Source organism: Protopterus annectens, chromosome 4.part0 (assembly GCF_019279795.1).
Source record: "Protopterus annectens isolate FY-2018-M chromosome 4.part0, PAN1.0, whole genome shotgun sequence".
In the NCBI taxonomy this organism is placed as follows: Eukaryota; Metazoa; Chordata; order Ceratodontiformes; family Protopteridae; genus Protopterus; species Protopterus annectens.
The window spans coordinates 254,346,841-254,363,077 of NC_056733.1; positions in this window are offsets into that span (position 1 = coordinate 254,346,841).

A 16,237-nucleotide genomic window follows, 5' to 3' on the forward strand; every position below is an offset into this window, starting at 1 on the left:
ACTTGCAGCCAAGACTGGTGAGGTGGTTACTTCAGGGAGAAAGCTACCTGCAGCCATGAGACTAAAGTTGGGCCACACTGTCAGAGGATGCCAGACTTCCTGTGGAAGGGGAACTGGGAAGGGTTACAAGGAGAGACTTGAGACAGGCTCAGCTCTCAAACCCTACATTGCAAGGCCTGAGGCAGGTAGCTATGGAGGCACCTGATTCTCAAGGAAAGGGGGAATCTGTATACTGGAACAAAGGATTACTGTACAGAGAGTGGACCCCTGAGGGAGGGCTAAAACATGAGAGAGTACAGCAGGTCATAGTGCCTAGACCCCACCATCTGGCACTTCTAGCCATAGCCCATGATATTCCCTTTGCAGGTCATATGGGCATAAAATGTACAAAGAAGTGTATTATGCAGAACATCTATTGGCCTGGAATTTCGAGAGATGTAACAGGGTACTGCAGGATCTGTGAACAGTGCCAAAAGGTAGGCAAGGCAGGAGACAAGGTGAGAGCTCCTTTAATGCCTTTGCCTGTGATTGAGGAGCCATTTCAGCGGGTAGCTATGGATATTGTGGGTCCTCTGAATACCTCAAGTTCCACAGGGAAAAAGTATATCCTAGTGGTAGTGGATTATGCCACGTGATACTCTGAGGCAGTTGATTTGTCCTCCATTGAGGCAGAGAATGTGGCAAATGCTTTGTTAGAGATTTTCAGCAGGGTAGGTTTCCCAAAAGAGATCAAGTTTAAAAAGTGGAATTTGCACCCAAATCTACCAAGAAAAGTATATATCCAAGGTGCAAAAAAAACGGAGGAAAGGAATCCAGTTACCATCCAAAGTCAATTTTTATTTTAGAAAAAAATCCACATGCAGGTTAGAGCATTAACGCATTATGAATTAACCACAGCGTTTTCGTCTTCTTGCATAGACTTCCTCAGATAAAATGCCATACATTCAAACCCCTTATTTATATTAAAGTAAATAGATTATAAATCAATTAACCAATAAAAATAGTTAATTTGACCATTTAAAAATTTAAAAACACACACCTATAAATGTTATAAATGGAGGAGAAACACCTTAATAGTATAATACGTCTTTATGTTTACCATTATAAAACCAACTAAAGAAATAAAAGTGCAAATAGTATTACAAAAAATGTATTTTTTAAAATCTTAAATGTTAAAATCTATTGATTGTAAATGTTAAATAATAGAAATATATATATATATATATATATATATATATATATATATATATATATATATATATATATATATATAAACACATAAAACATCAGATAAAAGGAATTTCTGCCATACATAAGGTTCTAGGACAATATCTAGTGCCATCTGGTGGCCAATTTTTTAAGTTTCTTCAAAGTTTAGCTGCTCTTAGTTTTAGAAGCGGCTTAATAGATATAAAATCATTCAGACCTGGTGTATAGTCTGCCTGTAATGTTACTTGCTACCACAATTCCCTATATTCCAGGGTATCTTCCCATGGGCCGCCTCTAATGTTATATTTAATGTTTTCTAACACCAAAAAACCAAAGGTAGCACTTTTACATTCCTTGGTATGTTTAAATAGTGCATTAGTTTCTTTGCCTATTGATATTTCATAAATGTGTTCGTAAATCCTCTTTTTTAACTTCCTTTCGGATTTGCCCACATAAAAAGAGGTACATATTTTGCAGATGGCCAAATAAATAATACCTTTGGTTTCACAATTAAAATATTCTCCACTGGTTATCCATCTGCTTCTGCTCTCTAAAAAATATTTTTCCACACCAAGGATATATTTACATTGGTTACACCGACCACATTTGTAGGTGCCCACTTTTACCTTATTTTTCATATTCCCTACTCTATTTTCCAGAATATTCTTAATATTTTTAGAATTTTTGTAAATAATCCTTTGAGGAATGTCTTAAAGATTTTCTAAGTCAGTAATTAAAACAAATCTTTCCCATTCTCTCAAAAAAATCTGCTTTACAAATTTGTTTATCCCATTATATTCTAAAACTAGGGCCTGCTCATATTTTTTACCTTGCTCACCTTGTTTTTCCATAGCCACATATTCCCTATTATTCTTAATAGGTTTGAACTTATTTGGTCTCCCATTAACCACTTCTTCTCTTACACCCACTATAAAATCCAGTGGGTACCCCTTCTCCAAAAACATCTTTTGAAGTAACTCACATTCGTTATAAAAATCATTTTCTGCACTGGTCATTCTACTTCCCCTCACAAATTGTCCTTTGACAATGTTCTTCTTACAATGTGGTGGGTTCTATGGTTAATGGACTTAATTTTAAAGAACAATTTTATCTATTACAAACAGATACAGGGGGTAGCGATGGGAGCCGCTTGTGCTCCCACCTACGCCAATTTGGTTCTTATGAAATGGGAGGAAAAATATATATTTAATTCAGATTTTAAGGATTGTTGGAATCTATACCGTAGGTTCTTGGATGATATAGTGATTTTTTGGACCGCGGGTAGAGAAAGATTTGATAGATTCATGTCTTACTTGAATAATACAGCAAAATTTTTGATGTTTACCCACAATATTTCTGAAAATAATCTTTTTTATTTGGACATAGAAATATATAAAACTGGGACACAATTTGAAAGTAAAATATATAGAAAACCAACTTTTTGTAACTCTTATCTGCACTATGATAGCTCCCACCCACCACATTGTAAGAAGAACATTGTCAAAGGACAATTTGTGAGGGGAAGTAGAATGACCAGTGCAGAAAATGATTTTTATAACGAATGTGAGTTACTTCAAAAGATGTTTTTGGAGAAGGGGTACCCACTGGATTTTATAGTTGGTGTAAGAGAAGAAGTGGTTAATGGGAGACCAAATAAGTTCAAACCTATTAAGAATAATAGGGAATATGTGGCTATGGAAAAACAAGGTGAGCAAGGTAAAAAATATGAGCAGGCCCTAGTTTTAGAATATAATGGGATAAACAAATTTGTAAAGCAGATTTTTTTGAGAGAATGGGAAAGATTTGTTTCAATTACTGACTTAGAAAATCTTAAAGACATTCCTCAAAGGATTATTTACAAAAATTCTAAAAGTATTAAGAATACTCTGGAAAATAGAGTAGGGAATATGAAAAATAAGGTAAAAGTGGGCACCTACAAATGTGGTCGGTGTAACCAATGTAAATATATCCTTGGTGTGGAAAAATATTTTTTAGAGAGCAGAAGCAGATGGATAACCAGTGGAGAATATTTTAATTGTGAAACCAAAGGTATTATTTATTTGGCCATCTGCAAAATATGTACCTCTTTTTATGTGGGCAAATCCGAAAGGAAGTTAAAAAAGAGGATTTACGAACACATTTATGAAATATCAATAGGCAAAGAAACTAATGCACTATTTAAACATACCAATGAATGTAAAAGTGCTACCTTTGGTTTTTTGGTGTTAGAAAACGTTAAATATAACATTAGAGGCGGCCCATGGGAAGATACCCTGGAATATAGGGAATTGTGGTAGCAAGTAACATTACAGGCAGACTATACACCAGGTCTGAATGATTTTATATCTATTAAGCTGCTTCTAAAACTAAGAGCAGCTAAACTTTGAAGAAACTTAAAAAATTGGCCACCAGATGGCATTAGATATTGTCCTAGAACCTTATGTATGGCAGAAATTTCTTTTAACTGATGTTTTATGTGTTTAACATATATATATATATTTTTTTTTTCTATTATTTAACATTTACAATCAATAGATTTTAACATTTAAGATTTTAAGAAATACATTTTTTGTAATACTATTTGCACTTTTATTTCTTTAGTTGGTTTTATAATGGTAAACATAAAGACGTATTATACTATTAAGGTGTTTCTCCTCCATTTATAACATTTATAGGTGTGTGTTTTTAAAATTTTAAATGGTCAAATTAACTATTTTTTATTGGTTAATTTCATAGTTTCATAGTTTCATAGTATAGTACTAGGCTATCTGCCCTGGGGCATTTGTAAGCCTAGCCATAGTGATGTGGCTTTTGCCACCCCATGAAATGGTACAAAAATGTACAGAATAAATCTAGAATACTGTGCCTCTGTCTAGTAGTGACACAATGAAGGTCCCTTTATATAATAGAATTAGTTTACTGTGCCCCTGTTTAGCAGTGACACAGATGTGACCCCTGGGGTAAACTTACGATCTCCCATCCACTCATCAAGATTTCTCTTGAAGAGAGTCAGTGAGGGGCTTTGCCTAATATGAACTGGGATCCTGTTCCAAAGCATGGGAAGCCTCTGGGTTATGAATCTATCCCTCCAGCATGTCCTATTCATACTTGTGCGAGGTTTAAGTCTTTAGCTCTTGTGGTCCTGATGGATTTGGATTTTCTGAGGTGGAGCATGTCCATCAGATCCTGATTGGACATGACCTTGTACGTCAGGCAGAGATCACCTCTGAGTAGGCGGCATGCTACTGAATAGAGCTGAAGTTTCTTTAGTCTGGCAGAATAAGACATATGTTTGAGACCCTTGATCCTTTTGGTGAGGTACTTTTGTGGTCTCTCCAGCTGTTGCAAGTGCCGGGTGAGGTACACACCAAATGGGGCATTGTACTCAATCATGGGTCTGATGAGGGAGGAATATAGGGGTACAATGACATCCTTGGATCTGGATGTGAATCCCTTCATGATGAGGTGTGCAAGGTAGAATGTTTTTCTAACCACTTTGGCAACGTGGGTGTCAAATGAGAGGTCGCTGTCTACTAGGGTCCCTAGGTCTCTGATTACTTTTTCTGTACTCAGTGGGTTGCTGTCTATGTGATAATTTGTGGGTACTTTGTTTTTCCAAAGGGATGACTATACATTTTTGGCATTTAGTTTAAGGCGTGACTACGGCACCAGTTGTCCATTTCAGTGAGGCCTTTTTGTAGGATGTGTGTGTCTGCTGGTGTATCGACTATGGCGCCTAGTTTGCAGTCATCTGCGAACTTTGTCAGCCACAGCCCTCCCATGTTTGCTTTAACATCTGAGAAATAAATGCCGAACAAGAGGGTCCCAGGACAGATCCCTGTGGGACACCACTTGTGACTGGCTTTGAGTCTGACATTGCTCCAGCGATTTTAACTTTATGGGTTCTGTCCTTTAGCCAGTTTGCAACCCATCTAGTGACATAAGGGTTTACTTTTAAGCTGTTTAGCTTATCTATGATGCCTGAGTGGTGTATTGTGTCGAAGGCCTTAGCCAAGTCCAGGTATGCTGTATGGACTGCTTTGCCCTCATCAATGGCTCTAGTGACCTGTTTTGAAAAAGTCAACCAGGTTTAAAAGGCAGGATCTGCCATTTACAAAGCCAAACTGGGTGGGGTCAAGTGTCTGTAGGTCCCCTATGTCTCTGTTTATGAGTTCCATAATGATTCTTTCCATAGCTTTGCAGACCAGGCTAGTTAAGCTTATGGGGCGGTAGTTTCCAGGGTCTGTAGAGGCACCCCCCTTGTGGAGTGGGACCACTGTTGCTGTACGCCAGTGTTCAGGTACATATCCCGAAGTAAGGCTAAGGTTAAATAGCATTTTTATGTGTAGGTTTAGCTCCTCTTGGAGTTCACGTAACACGCACCCGGGATACCGTCAGGTCCCATTGATGCTGTGTTTTTTGCTTTGTTTAGGGCGGTTCTCACTTGGACATCTGAGATAACAGGGAGATTACATTCAGCTGGGATAAGTATTTCTTCTTTTGGGGGTGAAGGAGGTGAGAAATTTGCACTGAACCTGTCAGCCAGAATGTTAGCAATATCTGTGGGTTCAGTATATTTTTTGTTGTTGTGAACCAACTCTGAGCATATCTGAGGATTTCCACCCAGGTTTCTAACATAGCTGAAGAAGGCTTTGTGGTTATCTTTAGTGTCCTTAGCGATTTTTCTCTCAAAGTTTGCCTTGGATGTTTTTATGAGAGAACGTAGTTTTCTGCTAATGTTAATCAGAGATGTCTTCCCTTCATGGGATTTCGCTCTGACGTGCAGTAGCTTCCTTCTTTTGTTATACAATTTGTTTATGGCTGAGGTCCACCAGACAGGACGCTTACATTTGGTGGAGAGGGACTTGGATTTGTTTGGGATTGCATGATCCATGCATTCTTGGAGATGTCCATAGAAAGCATTTGTGAAGGATTCGGCATTGTGGGATGTGGTATCCACTGGCACAGTGGGCTTAAAGGATACCATCTCAGTCTTAAGAAGAGTGAAGTCTGCTTTTGAGAAATTTTTCACTGTAGTCTTTTGTGCTGGGGGTGGAGGTGGGATATGTATATCCAGGGTGATTAGTTTGTGGTCAGATCTCACTAGTGAGGGGTATACTTCCGGTGTGGAGCATTTTGTCCCCATGTTTGTGATGATCAGGTCTAGTATATTATCTCTCCTAGTGGGAGAGGTGACTAGTTGTTCCAGTGCATTTGAATTTATGAATTCCAGGAACCTTTGGGCTAGGGTATTAGGGCTAGAATAATGTACCTAATCTATGTTTGGGTAGTTGAAGTCTCCCAGTATGATGGTATTTTGTGATACATTCATATCCTCCAATGTCTTCAGGAAGGCTGAGTGGGGTTCTTGAGATTGGGAGGGTGGTCTGTAACATGCTACCAGTTGTATAGCAGTTTTGCCAATGGTTAGTTGCACCTGTATGGTCTCTGATGCTTCATGTGTTGCTACTAACCTGGAGGTGTGGGTGTCCTTTATGAATATGGACACTTCCCCTCCCTTTGTGGTTCGGCCCGGGTTTTGGGGCCGAAAAGCATGATACGAGGTATAGCCTGGTAGTGCTGGGGTGCTCTCAGGAGCCTTGAACCAGGTTTCAGTTACTGCACAGACGTCGATGTTCTCCATGCTGAGGAGTGCATCAAGTGCCTGCATCTTGAGATTTAGACTTCTGGCGTTGAGCAGCATTACCCTTAGTTTTTTTCCATTTTTGTTTTCTAAGGAGGTGGGTTTGTCTTTTGAGCCTTGCCTAAAAAAGGCACTATGGGGGTGGCAAGAGCCGTAGCCAATATCCGGAAGCCCAGTGGTGACAGGTGTAAGCCATCCCTTGTGAAGCAGCGTGGCTTGTCCAACATATCATCCCAGGCAGACAGACATTGGATCCCCTTAGAATGACACCAGTACTTGAGCCAATTGTTAAAGCTGATCATCTTGTCTTTGTATTGTGGCATCATTCTTGGTGAGGGCAAGATGCTGCTCAGGATCAGGGTCATACCAGCCTGGGCTACATAATCGGAGAGCTCCTCTATGTCTCTTTTCATGTAGTCCAGGGAGGTACGTCTTAGGTCATTCACACCAGCATGGACAATGACGGAGTCATATTTGTACTTGCTTTGGAGTGACCTGAGTGCGTGTGTTATGTGGCGGATCCTAGCTCCTGATAGACAGCTCACAGTCACCTTCTCCTTGTTCAGCCTGGTCAGTGGGACATCAGTGTGTCTGACTATGGAGTCACCTATTACTAGTGTATCAGGCAAGGTGTTTGGCCTTAAGGGCTGCGATTGGTTGACACACTGATTTTTTGAAGTATGTGTTGCATGTGTTTTGTTTTGAGGTGGTGGATTTTTGGATGCCTGCTTTGGGAGCCTCTGTTGTTTTGGTAAGTTTTTATTAGAGCCTCCGAGTATGTCTTTGTGTTTTATGTGTTTGGTTTGCAGTTGTGGTAGGTCTATGTGGGACTGGGATTGTTGTGTGTGTGGTTGCCATCTCCTCCTGTCTGGTCATGCCAGCCTGAGTTGAGAGAGTTCAGCCTCCAGTTTGGCTATATAGTTGCATCTCTCACATGTATTTGTGTTTGTTGGGAGGAGGAGAGGGTTGTCTGTGTACATGAGACAATTGTAGCATTGTCTCAAGATGCCCAGATTGACCAGCTTAACTGGAGACGACACCAGTAATCTACCACTCGACATGCTAGAACAGTAAAAGGGAGTGGTATACCTTTAAGGGAAGTGAATATTCACAGAGGTGGTAAGTAGATGTAGTGCTTTACTTAGTACGAGAGTGCTTACTTAGTAGAGAAGTATTGAGAACAAGTGCTAGGCTTATAATACAGTGAGTAGTCTGGTTATACTAAGAGTAGAGCTTCCTTAAGGGAAAATTTGAAGAGCAGACTTGGCAGAGCCAGAAAAAGTTTAACCTTGTTTAACCAGCACTGCGCTATGCGCACAACCGCGCAAAGCCAAGCAAACACGGATTTTAAACAGTGAACTACAAAAGAGCTAGAAATGGTCCCAAACAACCAATTACTACAGCTTCTTGTGCTGAGGTCACTACCCCCAAGGACAGGTAGGCTGCTCAAGGCTCCCCACTCCCACTGGTGAGCAAAGAAACTTCCTTCTATCCAAGTAAGGTAATGGACAACACAGGAACTACACCACAGCCCAGAATACAGAAATGCCTGTAAACTGGTCTAAACTAGTCGAGGAAGGTGGGAAAACAAGGATTATTTTTTTGTTTTTTTGGTAGAAACACACAGAAAATGCAGAAACAGTGATAAATTAGTTACACAGGCTAGCACACTTTAGTGGGCAGCCTCCACAGTTAAATTAAACAAACAAACAAGAAAACTTTCGATCAAATTCGACTAAATGTAACTTTAAGTGCAGATTTTAAAATAATGCAGCAATCAGTTAAAAACAGTTCAGGCTAGTTCAAGGTAAGCTACAGAAGCTATTTCAAGTGAAAAAAAGCAAAGATACTTAAATCCAGAAGGTAGTCGCTTTTCTGAGTTCCCTGCTGCTAGGAACACTCTGTAAACCCACGTGGAGCTTGTCTGAGCAGTATAGCCAGAAAAAAATGCACAGAGGCGGATTTTAAACAGTGAACTACAAAAGAGCTAGAAATGGTCCCAAACAACCAATTACTACAGCTTCTTGTGCTGAGGTCACTTCCCCCAAGGACAGGTAGGCTGCTCAAGGCTCCCCACTCTCACTGGTGAGCAAAGAAACTTCCTTCTATCCAAGTAAGGTAATGGACAACACAGGAACTACACCACAGCCCAGAATACAGCAATGCCTGTAAACTGGTCTAAACTAGTCGAGGAAGGTGGGAAAACAAGGATTATTTTTTTTTTTTGGTAGAAACACACAGAAAATGCAGAAACAGTGATAAATTAGTTACACAGGCTAGCACACTTTAGTGGGCAGCCTCCACAGTTAAATTAAACAAACAAACAAGCAAACTTTCGATCAAATTCGACTAAATGTAACTTTAAGTGCAGATTTTAAAATAATGCAGCAATCAGTTAAAAAACAGTTCAGGCTAGTTCAAGGTAAGCTACAGAAGCTATTTCAAGTGAAAAAAAAGCAAAGATACTTAAATCCAGAAGGTAGTCGCTTTTCTGAGTTCCCTGCTGCTAGGAACACTCTGTAAACCCACGTGGAGCTTGTCTGAGCAGTATAGCCAGAAAAAAATGCCCAGAGGCAGATTTTAAACAGTGAACTACAAAAGAGCTAGAAATGGTCCCAAACAGCCAATTACTACAGCTTCTTGTGCTGAGATCACTTCCCCCAATGACAGGTAGGCTGCTCAAGGCTCCCCACTCTCACTGGTGAGCAAAGAAACTTCCTTCTATCCAAGTAAGGTAATGGACAACACAGGAACTACACCACAGCCCAGAATACAGCAATGCCTGTAAACTGGTCTAAACTAGTCGAGGAAGGCGGGAAAACAAGGATTTTTTTTTGTTTTTGGGTAGAAACACACAGAAAATGCAGAAACAGTGATAAATTAGTTACACAGGCTAGCACACTTTAGTGGGCAGCCTCCACAGTTAAATTAAACAAACAAACAAGCAAACTTTCGATCAAATTCGACTAAATGTAACTTTAAGTGCAGATTTTAAAATAATGCAGCAATCAGTTAAAAAACAGTTCAGGCTAGTTCAAGGTAAGCTACAGAAGCTATTTCAAGTGAAAAAAAGCAAAGATACTTAAATCCAGAAGGTAGTCGCTTTTCTGAGTTCCCTGCTGCTAGGACCACTCTGTAAACCCACGTGGAGCTTGTCTGAGCAGTATAGCCAGAAAAAAATGCCCAGAGGTGGATTTTAAACAGTGAACTACAAAAGAGCTAGAAATGGTCCCAAACAACCAATTACTACAGCTTCTTGTGCTGAGGTCACTTCCCCCAAGGACAGGTAGGCTGCTCAAGGCTCCCCACTCCCACTGGTGAGCAAAGAAACTTCCTTCTATCCAAGTAAGGTAATGGACAACACAGGAACTACACCACAGCCCAGAATACAGCAATGCCTGTAAACTGGTCTAAACTAGTCGAGGAAGGGAAAACAAGGATTATTTTTTTTTTTTTTGGTAGAAACACATAGAAAATGCAGAAACAGTGATAAATTAGTTACACAGGCTAGCACACTTTAGTGGGCAGCCTCCACAGTTAAATTAAACAAACAAACAAGCAAACTTTCGATCAAATTCGACTAAATGTAACTTTAAGTGCAGATTTTAAAATAATGCAGCAATCAGTTAAAAACAGTTCAGGCTAGTTCAAGGTAAGCTACAGAAGCTATTTCAAGTGAAAAAAAGCAAAGATACTTAAATCCAGAAGGTAGTCGCTTTTCTGAGTTCCTGCTGCTAGGACCACTCTGTAAACCCACGTGGAGCTTGTCTGAGCAGTATAGCCAGAAAAAATGCCCAGAGGTGGATTTTAAACAGTGAACTACAAAAGAGCTAGAAATGGTCCCAAACAACCAATTACTACAGCTTCTTGTGCTGAGGTCACTTCCCCAAGGACAGGTAGGCTGCTCAAGGCTCCCCACTCCCACTGGTGAGCAAATAAACTTCCTTCTATCCAAGTAAGGTAATGGACAACACAGGAACTACACCACAGCCCAGAATACAGCAATGCCTGTAAACTGGTCTAAACTAGTCGAGGAAGGCGGGAAAACAAGGATTATTTTTTTGTTTTTTTGGTTTTTTGGTAGAAACACACAGAAAATGCAGAAACAGTGATAAATTAGTTACACAGGCTAGCACACTTTAGTGGGCAGCCTCCACAGTTAAATTAAACAAACAAACAAGCAAACTTTCGATCAAATTCGACTAAATGTAACTTTAAGTGCAGATTTTAAAATAATGCAGCAATCAGTTAAAAACAGTTCAGGCTAGTTCAATGTAAGCTACAGAAGCTATTTCAAGTGAAAAAAAGCAAGGATACTTAAATCCAGAAGGTAGTCGCTTTTCTGAGTTCCCTGCTGCTAGGACCACTCTGTAAACCCAGGTGGAGCTTGTCTGAGCAGTATAGCCAGAAAAAGACACCCAGAGGTGGATTTTAAACAGTGAACTACAAAAGAGCTAGAAATGGTCCCTAACAACCAATTACTACAGCTTCTTGTGCTGAGGTCACTTCCCCCAAGGACAGGTAGGCTGCTCATGGCTCCCCACTCCCACTGGTGAGCAAAGAAACTTCCTTCTATCCAAGTAAGGTAATGGACAACACAGGAACTACACCACAGCCCAGAATACAGCAATGCCTGTAAACTGGTCTAAACTAGTCGAGGAAGGCGGAAAACAAGGATTATTTTTTGTTTTTGTTTTTGGTAGAAACACACAGAAAATGCAGAAACAGTGATAAATTAGTTACACAGGCTAGCACACTTTAGTGGGCAGCCTCCACAGTTAAATTAAACAAACAAACAAGCAAACTTTCGATCAAATTCGACTAAATGTAACTTTAAGTGCAGATTTTAAAATAATGCAGCAATCAGTTAAAAAACAGTTCAGGCTAGTTCAAGGTAAGCTACAGAAGCTATTTCAAGTGAAAAAAAGCAAAGATACTTAAATCCAGAAGGTAGTCGCTTTTCTGAGTTCCCTGCTGCTAGGACCACTCTGTAAACCCACGTGGAGCTTGTCTGAGCAGTATAGCCAGAAAAAAATGCCCAGAGGTGGATTTTAAACAGTGAACTACAAAAGAGCTAGAAATGGTCCCAAACAACCAATTACTACAGCTTCTTGTGCTGAGGTCACTTCCCCCAAGGACAGGTAGGCTGCTCAAGGCTCCCCACTCCCACTGGTGAGCAAAAAACTTCCTTCTATCCAAGTAAGGTAATGGACAACACAGGAACTACACCACAGCCCAGAATACAGCAATGCCTGTAAACTGGTCTAAACTAGTCGAGGAAGGCGGGAAAACAAGGATTATTTTTTTGTTTTTTTGGTAGAAACACATAGAAAATGCAGAAACAGTGATAAATTAGTTACACAGGCTAGCACACTTTAGTGGGCAGCCTCCACAGTTAAATTAAACAAACAAACAAGCAAACTTTCGATCAAATTCGACTAAATGTAACTTTAAGTGCAGATTTTAAAATAATGCAGCAATCAGTTAAAAAACAGTTCAGGCTAGTTCAAGGTAAGCTACAGAAGCTATTTCAAGTGAAAAAAAGCAAAGATACTTAAATCCAGAAGGTAGTCGCTTTTCTGAGTTCCTTGCTGCTAGGACCACTCTGTAAACCCACGTGGAGCTTGTCTGAGCAGTATCGCCAGAAAAAAATGCCCAGAGGTGGATTTTAAACAGTGAACTACAAAAGAGCTAGAAATGGTCCCAAACAACCAATTACTACAGCTTCTTGTGCTGAGGTCACTTCCCCCAAGGACAGGTAGGCTGCTCAAGGCTCCCCACTCCCACTGGTGAGCAAATAAACTTCCTTCTATCCAAGTAAGGTAATGGACAACACAGGAACTACATGACAGCCCAGAATACAGCAATGCCTGTAAACTGGTCTAAACTAGTCGAGGAAGGCGGGAAAACAAGGATTATTTTTTTGTTTTGTTGGTAGAAACACACAGAAAATGCAGAAACAGTGATAAATTAGTTACACAGGCTAGCACACTTTAGTGGGCAGCCTCCACAGTTAAATTAAACAAACAAACAAGCAAACTTTCGATCAAATTCGACTAAATGTAACTTTAAGTGCAGATTTTAAAATAATGCAGCAATCAGTTAAAAACAGTTCAGGCTAGTTCAAGGTAAGCTACAGAAGGTATTTCAAGTGAAAAAAAAGCAAAGATACTTAAATCCAGAAGGTAGTCACTTTTCTGAGTTCCCTGCTGCTAGGACCACTCTATAAACCCAGGTGAAGCTTGTCTGAGCAGTATAGCCAGAAAAAAACACCCAGAGGCAGATTTTAAACAGTGAACTACAAAAGAGCTAGAAATAGTCCCAAACAACCAATTACTACAGCTTCTTGTGCTGAGGTCACTTCCCCCAAGGACAGGTAGGCTGCTCAAGGCTCCCCACTCCCACTGGTGAGCAAAGAAACTTCCTTCTATCCAAGTAAGGTAATGGACAACACAGGAACTACACCACAGCCCAGAATACAGCAATGCCTGTAAACTGGTCTAAACTAGTCGAGGAAGGCGGGAAAACAAGGATTATTTTTTTGTTTTTTTTTGGTAGAAACACACAGAAAATGCAGAAACAATGATAAATTAGTTACACAGGCTAGCACACTTTAGTTGGCAGCCTCCACAGTTAAATTAAACAAACAAACAAGCAAACTTCCGATCAAATTCGACTAAATGTAACTTTAAGTGCAGATTTTAAAATAATGCAGCAATCAGTTAAAAAACAGTTCAGGCTAGTTCAAGCTAAGCTACAGAAGCTATTTCAAGTGAAAAAAAAACAAAGATACTTAAATCCAGAAGGTAGTCGCTTTTCTGAGTTCCCTGCTGCTAGGACCACTCTGTAAACCCACGTGGAGCTTGTCTGAGCAGTATAGCCAGAAAGAAACGCCCAGAGGCGGATTTTAAACAGTAAACTACAAAAGAGCTAGAAATGGTCCCAAACAACCAATTACTACAGCTTCTTGTGCTGAGGTCTATTTACTTTAATATAAATAAGGGGTTTGAATGTATGGCATTTTATCTGAGGAAGTCTATGCAAGAAGACGAAAACACTGTGGTTAATTCACAATGCATTAATGCTCTAACCTGCATGTGGATTTTTTTCTAAAATAAAAATTGACTTTGGATGGTAACTGGATTCCTTTCCTCCGTTTTTTTTTGCACCTTGGATATATACTTTCCCAAAAGAGATACTGACTGACAGAGGTGCCAATTTCATGTCAGACCTGCTGGCTTGTTTGTGGAAGTCCTGTGGGATGAGGCACATGAAGACCACCCCCTACCATCCCCAGACTAATGGTCTTGTTGAGAGGTTAAACTCTACAATCAAGTCCATGCTATGGGCATTTGCAGATCAGTTTAAGAGGGAGTTGGACAAATATTTGCCCCATCTGTTGTTTGCTTACAGAGAATCTCCCCAGGAATCCACAGGTTTTTCACCCTTTGAGTTGCTGTATGGGCATAGGGTGAGGGGACCTCTAGATTTAATTCGAGATGAGTGGGAAGGTGAGTGAGAGTCTCGAAAGGAGTCTGTTGTGGCATATGTCCTAAACCTCAGAACAAGGCTCAGGGAACTCATGGGCTTGGCCCAGGAGAACGTAGCAGAAGCCTATCAACAAAAAAAGGTATAGTATCACAAGAATGCTCGAGTTAGAGAGTGTGCTGTGGGGCAGCAGGTAATGGTTCTCATTCCTGTCAGACACAACAAGCTGCAAGCAGCTTAGGAGGGACTCTACAAGGTGGTAAGAAAGGTAAGTGATGTTAACTACATGGTGGAGCTGCTAGGCAGAAGGCAGGGGCACAAATTGTACCATGTTAACATGATGAAACCTTACCATGATAGGAAGGCCTTTGTGCTGAGCATTTGCAATGGATTGTAGGAGGAGTCTGAGGGAGACCTGGGGATTGATCTCCTCAGTGAGGCTCGGGCTGACACCTCAGTGGAAGGGGTAGCGATGTCCCAGCAGCTATCTCCTACCCAGGTTCAAGAAATCCGAGCAGTGTTGTGACATGTTCACTGAGAAACCAGGGGGCACCTAACTGGGGCAGCATCAGGTGGATACAGGACCCCAAAGGTCTATTAGGCAGGCCCCTTACAGAGTGCCTGAGAGAGTCAAACAGACTTTAAGGGAGGAGGTACAGGAGAGGTTGGAACTAGGGGTGATTCAAGAGTCCAACAGTCCTTGGGCCTCCCCAGTGGTGCTGGTATCAAAGAAGGATGGCAGCACCAGGTTTTGTGTGGACTACAGGAAATTGAATAGTCACACAGAGTCAGATGCTTACCCCATGCCTAGGACAGATGAGGCCCTAGAGCAGCTGGGTGGGGCTAAGTATCTTACAATTATAGATTTTACCAAGGGTTACTGACAGGTGCCCTTGACTCCCAGTGCTAGAGAGAAGCCAGCCTTTGTGACTCCCTTTGGCTTGTATGAGTTCACAAAGATGCCCTTTGGGATGAAGAATGCCCCAGCGACTTTCCAGAGGCTGGTAGATCATAGCCTAGCTGGAACAGGAGGGTTTGCCCTTGCTTACATAGATGATATTGCCATCTACAGCCATTCCTGGCCAGAGCACCTTCAGCATGTCAGGGAAGTGCTGGGCAGACTATAGAGGGCAGCGTTTACCATTAAGCCGAGCAAATGTCAGGTGGGTATGGCAGAGGTCTCCTACCTAGGACATAGAGTGGGGAGTGGTAAGATAAGGCCAGAACCTGCCAAAGTGGAAGCTATTCAGGCATGGCATGCACCTGTTACTAAAAAAGAGATGAGGGCACTTTTAGGAACAGCAGGGTACTACAGAAAGTTCGTCCCCAGTTATAGTACCATAGCTGCTCCCCTCACAGGCCTGACAAGGAATAACAGGCCAGATAAGGTAGTGTAGACCCCAGCATGTGAGCAAGCATTCCAGAAGCTTAAAGATGTTTTGGGAGGACCCCCTGTGTTAGCTAGTCCAGATTACAGCAAATAGTTTGTTGTGCAGGTGGATGCTTCGAACCATGGGGTGGGGGTTGTACTTAGCCAGATTTCTTCAGAGGGAGAAGAGCACCCAGTGGTTTGTCTCAGTCGTAGGCTCCAACCCAGGGATTAATGCTATGCAACTGTAGAAAAGGAATGTCTAGCCATAGTGTGGGCACTGCAGAAACTTCAGCCTTATCTGTATGGAAGAGAATTCAGAATGCAGATGGGCTCTCGCGACAGGGAATGGGGTAAGGTATACTCAGATAGACCTAACTCCCTCAAGCAGCATTTCTGAAGGGTCACTTGAAAAACTAGCTTCAGTTTTTCGGGGGGGATATATGAAGATTGGGTGAGGATGGGTGAAGGCTGCCAGCCTAGCCAGATAGAATTTTGGAGATAATTCTGTCATCTGTAAATATTAC